General features: G+C 43.0%; 1 pseudogene; it reads right to left on the bottom strand.

The window, feature by feature from the left end:
- Nucleotides 1-8,536: 8,536 nt before the first annotated feature.
- LOC134937724 (5S ribosomal RNA) lies at nucleotides 8,537-8,655 on the bottom strand (annotated as a pseudogene).
- Between the last annotated feature and the right edge of the window lie 1,448 nt (nucleotides 8,656-10,103).

Below are 10,103 nucleotides of genomic sequence, written 5' to 3'. Positions count from 1 at the left end.
TTTAAACAGATACAGGTACATGTGTATGGAAAGTTACAGCATCTCAAGATTGAACCACTAGTAATAATATTAGCTGTACACACATGGGGTGTATTCCATTTAGTGCCAATAAAATAGTTCAGTAATACATAAAATATTACCTTATGCAGATAGGAAAGATTTATTTAAGGAAATGTGAAAGGATTGTTACCATATACAAACCTAATGTTTCTAGATGTGCTAGATTTAATGAGTTAGGTATATAAAAAGTAATGGTTACATAGCAGGTTCATTAAAGTTTATGATTTAGTATTCGATTATACTGTACTTTACTAGGAGTAGATTCAGAGGCTGAAGGAGATATCATACATAACTGGGAATGAGAGTTGTCACTATATCCTTAGGATATGATATACAATTTGTTACCAATCAATTCTGAAGGTATTTATTATTTAAGAAGATTAATTTAGTAATTTTATACAAAAACACATAATAACTTGAGACAAGTTTTCTTACAGGATGAACTATTCCTAAAAGAACGATTGACCCAGTAATCAGTAATCAGGAAACATGTTCCTGTCACTAATGCATCAATAAAACATTGAATTGGTGGAGGTGCCGCTAATAAGTTATCCTATGGCTATTGGAGTTTCATGATTAATCAACTGGGAGTTGACATTTTATTTCATCTATAATTATTGATAACATGACTGAACTTTATGATAAGACATTCCAGTATATTGGACATGACCTATTACAATTCAGCAGACAGACTTACTACAATACCACATTGTTCTAGACTCTTTAATACCATAAATTGGAGGATATTGTTTGATTTCTGAAACAGAACTTCACTGCTGTACTTATTTGACCAATGACATTACAGATCCGGATACGATTATTACCAATTATTTAAAGGAGGCCCAGGATATAAAAGAAGAACTTCAACAAATACATTATAATATAGACTGGGAAGGATAAATGTTTAAATCCTAGTATTCAATTTTCAGGATTAGGAAAATGTTTTTTTTTAAGTATATTATATTTGATGTTGTATTTCTTGATGAAATTTATTTACATTCTGCTCATATATGTTTTTTCTCTTACGTCCTAGAGGATGCTGGGGACTCCGTAAGGACCATGGGGTATAGACGGGCTCCGCAGGAGATAGGGCACCTAAAAAGAACTTTGACTATGGGTGTGCACTGGCTCCTCCCTCTATGCACCTCCTCCAGACCTCAGTTAGATCTTGTGCCCAGAGGAGAATGGGTGCACTGCAGAGAGCTCTCCAGAGTTTTCTGCGGAAAAAGAATTTTGTTAGGTTTTTTATTTTCAGGGAGTCCTGTTGGCAACAGGCTCCCTGCATCGTGGGACCGAGGAGAGAGAAGCAGAGCTGGCTTGTCAAGTTGGGCACTGCTTCTAAGGCAACTGGGCACCATTAGCTCCAGAGGGAGTTGGAACACAGGTCTCACCTGGGGTTCGTCCCGGAGCCGCGCCGCCGTCCTCCTCACAGATGCCGAAGATAGAAGCCGGGTGAGTATGAGAAGGCAGAAGACATCATAGGCGGCAGAAGACTTCAGATCTTCATGAGGTACAGTGCGCAGCTCCCAGTCACACACACACAGAGCAGCACTGAAGGGCGCAGGGGGGGGCGCCCTGGGCAGCAATAAACCTCACATTTGGGCACTGACAAGGTAGATTAGGCTGCTGGGCAGTAATTCTACGATCCCCCGCCATTTTCTATTAAAAAATCATCGGGACCGAAGCCCGCCGTCGGGTAGGCGGAGCTTGATCCCCAGCACTAACCAGATCCATTTTCTCCGCAGAAGCTGCATGAGGAAAACGCTGGCTCCCTGGTCTCTCCCCTGCTGAACATTCAGGCTGGAAAAAAGAGGAGGGGGGCATTTTGAGCGCAGTGAGTGGGAATCTAGTCATTTTATATATATAAAAGCACTATCTGGTCATATTTTTCCAGTGTTATTAAGCGCTGGGTGTGTGCTGGCATACTCTCTCTCTATCTCTCCTAAGGGCCTGGTTGGGGTTTTGTCCCCTTATAGGTTAATCCCTGTGTGTGTGGGGTGTCGGTACGTGGTGTTGACATGTCTGAAGCGGAAAGCTTCTCCAAGGAGGAGGTGGAGCAAATGAGTGGTGTGTCCCCGTCTGTTGTGCTGACTCCAGATTGGATGAACATGTGGCATATGTTGAATGCAAGTGTGGCATCTTTACATAAAAGGCTTGATAAGGCTGATTCAGGGGGGACATCAGGGGGTCAATCCTCAGATTGGACCGACTCACAGGGCCCGTCGGGGTCTCAAAAGCGTCCCTTAACACAAGACACTACTACCGACACGGATTCTGATTCCAGTGTCGACTATGACGAAGTAAAATTGCACCCTAGGGTGACTAAAACCATTCAGTGTATGATTGTGGCAATAAGGGATGTGTTGCATATTGTGGATGAACCCTCTGTCCCCGACACAAGGGTACACATGTTTAAGGAAAAGAAACAGATTATTAACTTTCCCACATCTCATGAATTAAATGAATTCTTTGGAAAAGCTTGGGAGACTCCGGATAAGAGACCGCAGATCCCCAAAAGAATTTATATGGCATACCCTTTCCCTAAGCAGGACAGGGAGATTTGGGAATCACCCCCCACTGTGGACAAAGCCCTGACGCGCTTGTCCAAGAAAGTGGCGCTACCGTCTCCTGACACAGCAGCCCTTAAGGACCCTGCAGATCGCAGGCAAGAAACTACCTTAATATGTATTTATTCTCATACGGGTGCTGTGCTAAGACCGACAATTGCGTAGGCATGGGTGTGTAGCGCAATTGCAGCTTGGACAGATGAGCTGACAGATTACTTTGATAATATGGATAAGGATACTATATTCCTAACTCTAGCCCATATTAAAGATGCAGTCTTATTTATGAGGGATGCTCAAAGGGACATTGGATTGCTAGCTTCTAGGGCCAATGCCATGTCTGTCTCAGCGAGAAGATCCTTATGGACTCGCCAATGGACGGGTGATGCGGATTCCAAGAAACATATGGAAGTACTACCCTACAAGGGTGATGTATTGTTTGGGGATGGGCTGACGGACCTGGTTTCCACAGCCACAGCAGGTAAATCAAATTTTTTACCATATATTCCCCAACAGCAAAAGAAAGTAACACCCTATCAGATGCAGTCCTTTCGGTCGCACAAGTCCAAAAGAGGTTGGGGATCCTCTTTCCTCGCCAGAGGTAAGGGCAGAGGCAAGAGAGCACCTGCTTCAGCAGGTGCACAGGAACCAAAGTCCTCCCCGGCTGCTCCAAAACCCACAGCATGACGCTGGGGCTCCCCTGAGGGAGTCCGCACCGGTGGGGGCACGTCTTCGACTTTTCAGTCAGGCCTGGGTCAGTTCGGACCTGTTGGAAATAGTTTCCCAGGGTTACAAATTGGAATTCGAGGAGGTGCCCCCGCGCCAATTTTTCAAATTGGCCCTACCAGCTTCCACATCGGAAAGGGAAGTAGTGTTAGCTGCAATTCAAACGCTGTGTATACAGCAAGTGATAATCAAGGTTCCCCTGCACCAGCAGGGAAGAGGTTACTATTCAACCCTATTTGTGGTCCCAAAACCGGACGGTTCGGTACAATGGAATCTCTCAGAGCGATAATAGCCAACATGGAGGAGGGGGAGTTTATGGTGTCTCTGGACATAAAGGAGGTGTACCTTCATGTCCCCATATATGCCCCCCATCAGGAATACCTGAGATTCACTGTACAGGATTGTCATTACCAATTTCAGACGTTGCTGTTTGGACTCTCCACGGCCCCGAGGATTTTCACCAAGATAATGGCGGAAATGATGGTGGTCCTGCGCATGCATGGAGTCACAATTATCCCATACTTGGACGATCTCATGATAAAAGCGAGATCAAGGGAGAAATTGCTGAACAGTGTGGCGCTCTCGTTGAGAGTGCTCCAGCAACACGGTTGGATTCTAAATCTACCAAAGTCACAGTTGATTCCGACAACTCGACTACCGTTCCTAGGTATGATACTGGATACGGAACAAATGAAGGTCTTCCTCCCAATAGAGAAAGCCCAAGACATACAGAACATGGTCAGAGACCTGCTAAAACCGAAAGGGGTGTCAGTTCACCAATGCACTCGAGTTCTGGGGAAAATGGTGGCGGCCTACAAGGCCATTCCCTTCGGTAGGTTCCATGTAAGGGCTTTTCAATGGGACCTTCTGGACAAGTGGTCCGGGTCCCATCTGCACTTACATCGGAAAATAACTCTGTCCCCAGGGACCAGAGTGTCCCTCCTGTGGTGGTTGCAAAGTGCTCACCTCCTGGAGGTTCGCAGGTTCGGAATTCAGGATTGGATCCTGGTTACCACGGATGCGAGCCTCCGAGGATGGGGAGCGGTCACAAAGGGAAAACATTTTAAGGGTCTTTGGTCAGACCAGGAGTCCTGTCTACACATCAATGTGTTGGAACTCAGGGCCATTTCCAATGGCCTTCGACAAGCGGAGAGTTTTCTTCGAAACCTACCGGTTCTGATTCAATCAGACAATGTCACAGCAGTGGCTCATGTGAACCGCCAAGGCGGGACAAAAAGCAGAGTCGCGATGGCGGAAGCCACAAGGATCCTTCGCTGGGCGGAAAATCATGTAAGCGCTCTGTCAGCTGTCTTCATTCCGGGAGTGGACAACTGGGAAGCAGACTTCCTCAGCAGATACGATCTCCATTCAGGAGAGTGGGGACTTCATCAAGAAGTCTTTGCAGACGTAACACGTCTTTGGGGAACTCCTCAAATAGACATGATGGCGTCACGCCTCAACAAAAAACTTCAGAGGTACTGCGCCAGGTCTCGGCACCCTCAGGCAATAGCAGTGGACGCTCTGGTAACACCGTGGGTGTTCAAAATGGTCTACGTGTTTCCTCCTCTTCCTCTCATCACAAAAGTGTTGAGGATCATAAGACGAAGAAGAGTACGAACAATACTTGTTGTCCCAGACTGGCCTCGAAGGGCCTGGTACTCGGATCTACAAGAGATGCTCACAGGAGATCCCTGGCCTCTTCCTCTGAGGGAAGACCTGTTGCAGCAGGGGCCCTGTGTATTTCAAGACTTACCGCGGTTACGTTTGACGGCATGGCGGTTGAACGCCGAATCCTAGCGAAAAAGGGGATTCCGGAAGAGGTCATCCCCTACGTTAATAAAGGCTAGGAAGGAAGTGACGATAAAACATTATCACCGTATCTGGCGAAAAGTATGTGTCTTGGTGTGAGACCAAGAATGCACCTACAGAAGATTTTCATCTGGGTCGTCTTCTCCACTTCCTACAGACAGGAGTGGATATGGGCCAGAAATTAGGCTCTGTTAAGGTACAGATTTCGGCCCTCTCGATTTTCTTTCAGAAGGAATTGGCTTCTCTTCCAGAAGTCCAGTCGTTTGTAAAGGGAGTGCTGCACATCCAGCCCCCTTTTGTGCCTCCAGTGGCACCATGGGACCTGAACGTGGTGTTGCAGTTCCTAAAATCACACTGGTTTGAACCGCTTAACAAGGTAGAGTTGAAATTTCTTACCTGGAAGGTGGTCATGTTGTTGGCCTTAGCATCAGCAAGGCGAGTGTCAGAATTGGAGGCTTTGTCACACAAGAGCCCCTACTTGATTTTTCATGTGGATCGAGCTGAATTGAAGACAAGTCCGCAATTTTTGCCTAAAGTGGTTTCTTCGTTCCATATGAATCAACCTATTGTGGTGCCTGTGGCTACAAGTGACCTGGAGGATTCCAGATCCCCGGACGTAGTCAGGGCATTTAAACTTTATGTAGCCAGGACGGCTAGGATTAGGAAAACAGAGGCTCTGTTTGTCCTGTATGACGCCAATAAGCTTGGTGCTCCTGCTTCGAAGCAGACTATTGCTCGCTGGATCTGTAATACGATTCAACAGGCTCACTCTACGGCTGGATTACCGGTACCAAATTCGGTTAAGGCCCATTCCACCATGAAGGTGGGCTCTTCTTGGGCGGCTGCCCGAGGCGTCTCGGCATTACAACTTTGCCGAGCGGCGACTTGGTCGGGGTCAAACACTTTTGCTAAATTCTACAAGTTTGATACCCTGGCTGATGAGGACCTAGCGTTTGCTCAGTCGGTGCTGCAGAGTCATACGCACTCTTCCGCCCGATTGGATGCTTTGGTATAAACCCCATGGTCCTTACGGAGTCCCCAGCATCCTCTAAGACGTAAGAGAAAATAAGATTTTAAACCTACCGGTAAATCTATTTCTCCTAGTCCGTAGAGGATGCTGGGCGCCCGTCCCAGTGCGGAAACTTTGCAAGACTTGTATATAGTTGTTGCTTACATAAGGGTTATGTTACAGTTGACATCGGTCTTGGACCGTTACTGTAGTTTGTTCATACTGTTAACTGGTTATGTATGTTCCAGGTTACATGGTATGATTGGTGTGGGCTGGTATGAATCTTGCCCTTGGATTGCTAAATCCTGCCTTGTATTGTCCATCTCCTCTGGGCACAGTACTCTAACTGAGGTCTAGAGGAGGGGCATAGAGGGAGGAGCCAGTGCACACCCATAGTCAAAGTTCTTTTTAGGTGCCCTATCTCCTGCGGAGCCCGTCTATACCCCCATGGTCCTTACGGAGTCCCCAGCATCCTCTACGGACTAGGAGAAATAGATTTACCGGTAGGTTTAAAATCTTATTATTTTTTTATAGATGTACCCCATACTGTATTAGATGTAGCCTATGCTGAATTCAGATGGTTACCACAAGAGAAAGAGAATAGACCAGAGATGATGCTGAATGAATGTTATATTCCTTGTGCAGTCTGATAAGTGATAAAGCACGTGTAAAATGTGCATGATCAAAGTGGGGAATTGTTAAATATCCAAGTGCATAAGGAATATAATTTATTTTATTCATACAATACACTCGCATATGTAATAGGTATACAGCTATACCCATCATATAGTAAGGCTAACCCTCCATCCATTTTGTTAGATAGATGACCTTAATACAGACATTAGTTCACTAATCAGATACATGTACCTTTAACAGATTTTAGCAGACTCATTGTGTGTAATAGAATAGGAATTAGCACCAAATAAGGCTAACCAGCTTCTAGCTGGTACCCTGTCCTAATATGAGCATAGAATGTTTGAAGAAAAAAGAGAAGGAATTCTGTATTGTCGACGCACTGGAAGAAACTAATTCTAAAATATAACCTTTATTAGATATGTATTAAAATATAATTATGATTAATTCATTTTCCCAAACTACAGTGAAACATAAAATTAAAATCACGAACAAACGAATAAGTGAATATAAACAGAAGGTTGAAAAATTGTGAATAAAGATTTTAAAAAGCGTGTCCACGTGTATTTATAAGTGTGTCCTTATACTCAGGGTTACTATATTGGTATAAATACCATCTGCATTCCTACACCCATCCAATATAATTTGACCACTATCAGTATCTCTATAGTGTCGATACATACATATAATGTCGACCATTATCAGTATCTATAGTGTCGGTATCCACTACTTTGAGTTCAGGGACTTGGGGATCATATACAGTATAATATGAAGTTTCCAAATGAAGGTTACTCTATTTTATTGACAATTATGGTGACTGTGGGTCATCTATAAGTGTATTCCCAGATCTACTTCCCCATGAAATTAAATCCCCATATGTTGAGAGCCTCTCACACTGTGGTCAAATTATATTGGATGGGTGTAGGAATGCAGATGGTATTTATACCAATATAGTAACCCTGAGTATAAGGACACACTTATAAATACACGTGGACACGCTTTTTAAAATCTTTATTCACAATTTTTCAACCTTCTGTTTATATTCACTTATTCGTTTGTTCGTGATTTTAATACTATGTTTCACTGTAGTTTGGGAAAATGAATTAATCATAATTATATTTTAATACATATCTAATAAAAGTTATATTTTAGAATTAGTTTCTTCCAGTGCGTCGACAATACAGAATTCCTTCTTTTTTCTTCAAACATTCTAGTTCTGACATACTGTAGTTGACTGCACCCCCTAATTAAATCAACATTGTGTTTAATACTAAATAGGGGTTTTTGTGAGTAAATGTATGGTGATGAATCATATACATTCACCCAGATTATTATATTTATTTCTGAGTGTGCAGATATCCAGTTATTTCTAATATGAGCATATATTGTACTCCAAGAGGCATGAAATCAGTGGGAGTGTTAAAACAATTGGGTGTAACTGAATATTATAAAACCAGTGTATCGCCATGTTTTTCTCTGTTAATGTCTTTGACCCGGGCTGACAGGATGTTGCCTCTCAGCCTGTATGTGGGCAGGGTCTTTTTAATAAATTAATTGTTTTTATAAATCTGACTTCAATTCAATCTTTTACTTAGCTGCAACAAGGGAAGCACAATGGTTATAATTAAATTTGGTATTTAATAACAGCAAAATGTGTTGCTAAGAAACCTCAGTAGAAAAGAAGAGAATGGTGAATCTGCTTTCAGTGTTAGACTCAAAGTATCCTAGATATCATAACCTACAAAACTCAGCATTCCATGGAGGTCTCCCATCCAAGTACTAACCAAGCCCATCACTGATTAGCTTCCAAGATCGGACAGTATCCTGCGTATCCAGTGTGGTATGTTAGTAGGTAAGTGCTTTTGCTTCCTCTGGATTGCTGATGAGAGTTCACCTGATAGAAGAGTTAAAGTGTCATGACAGTAAGAGGATAGATGCTGCAGGAGCAGAATAAAGTGCTTGACTCAGGTTGATATTAACAGGTGGAATATAGTATACGGTAACATAGTAACATAGTATTTGAGGTTGAATAGAGGCAAATTGCCCATCGTGTTCAACCTGCTTTAAGTTGTGATGAGTCTACATACTTGCTAAATAATGTTTTATGACTAGTTAGCTACTATGACTCATGTTACCCCCGGATTAACCACGTTGATATTTTAAGTATTATAACCTTGGATAGCTTTTTTATTAAGAAATTTATGCATTCCTTTTTTAAATCCAATTACAGAGTCCGCCATTACCATCTTCCCTGGCAGGGAATTCCACATCCTGATTGCCCTAACAGTAAAGAACCCTTTCCTCCGTTGCGTTCGGAACTTTCTCTCCTCCAATCGCAGCGAGTGCCCACGTGTCCTAAACTGTGTTCTTTTAATAAATAATTCCCCTGATAACTCTTTGTGATGTCCCTTTACATATTTGAAGATATTAATAATATCTCCTCTAAGGCACCTCTTTTCTAGTGTATACATATTCAGCCTAGTAAGTCTTTCCTTATAGTCCAGTCCTTCTAGGCCTTTAATCAATTTTGTAGCTTGCCTTTGAACACTTTCGAGTTCACTGATGTCTTTTTTATACAATGGTGCCCAAAACTGAACACAATATTCCAGGTGTGGACGTACCAATGCCTTATACAGCGGCATGATTACATCCGAGTCTCTTGTCTCAATTCCCCTTTTTATGCACGCTAGCACCTTACTTGCCTTCTTTACTACGTTTTGACATTGTGTACGGTTATTAAGCCTATTATCAATGAATACCCCCAAATCTTTTTCCAACTCTGTTTCCCCTAGGCGTTCCCCATTTAATATGTAGAATGCAAGTTTGTTTTTAGTCCCAAAATGCATAACCTTGCATTTGTCTGTATTGAACCTCATTTTCCATTTAGACGCCCAGAGTTCAAGTTTAGATAGATCATTCTGCAAGGACTCCACATCCAATTCTGAATTAATTACCTTACACAGTTTAGTATCATCTGCAAAGATTGACACTGTGCTTTCCAGGCCTATTTCTAGGTCATTGATGAATATGTTGAACAGTAGTGGTCCGAGTACGGACCCTTGTGGTATTCTGCTGACTAATGGGGACCAGGTTGAGGACTTCCTGTTGACCACTACTCGCTGTACCCTGCTGCTTATCCATGTGCAAATAGTTTTTCCTAGGCCAATCTCCTTCAATTTGATCATCAGTCTCCTGTGAGGAACTGTATCGAAGGCTTTTGCAAAATCTAGGAAGACCACATCCACTGCTTTTCCTTGATCAAGATTATTGCTCACTTCCTCGTAGAAGCTAATTAAGTAAGT

Source organism: Pseudophryne corroboree, chromosome 6 (genome assembly GCF_028390025.1).
Source record: "Pseudophryne corroboree isolate aPseCor3 chromosome 6, aPseCor3.hap2, whole genome shotgun sequence".
NCBI lineage: Eukaryota > Metazoa > Chordata > Amphibia > Anura > Myobatrachidae > Pseudophryne > Pseudophryne corroboree.
The sequence above is the reverse complement of the archived record's forward strand: the minus strand, read 5'-3'. Positions and strand labels throughout refer to the sequence as shown.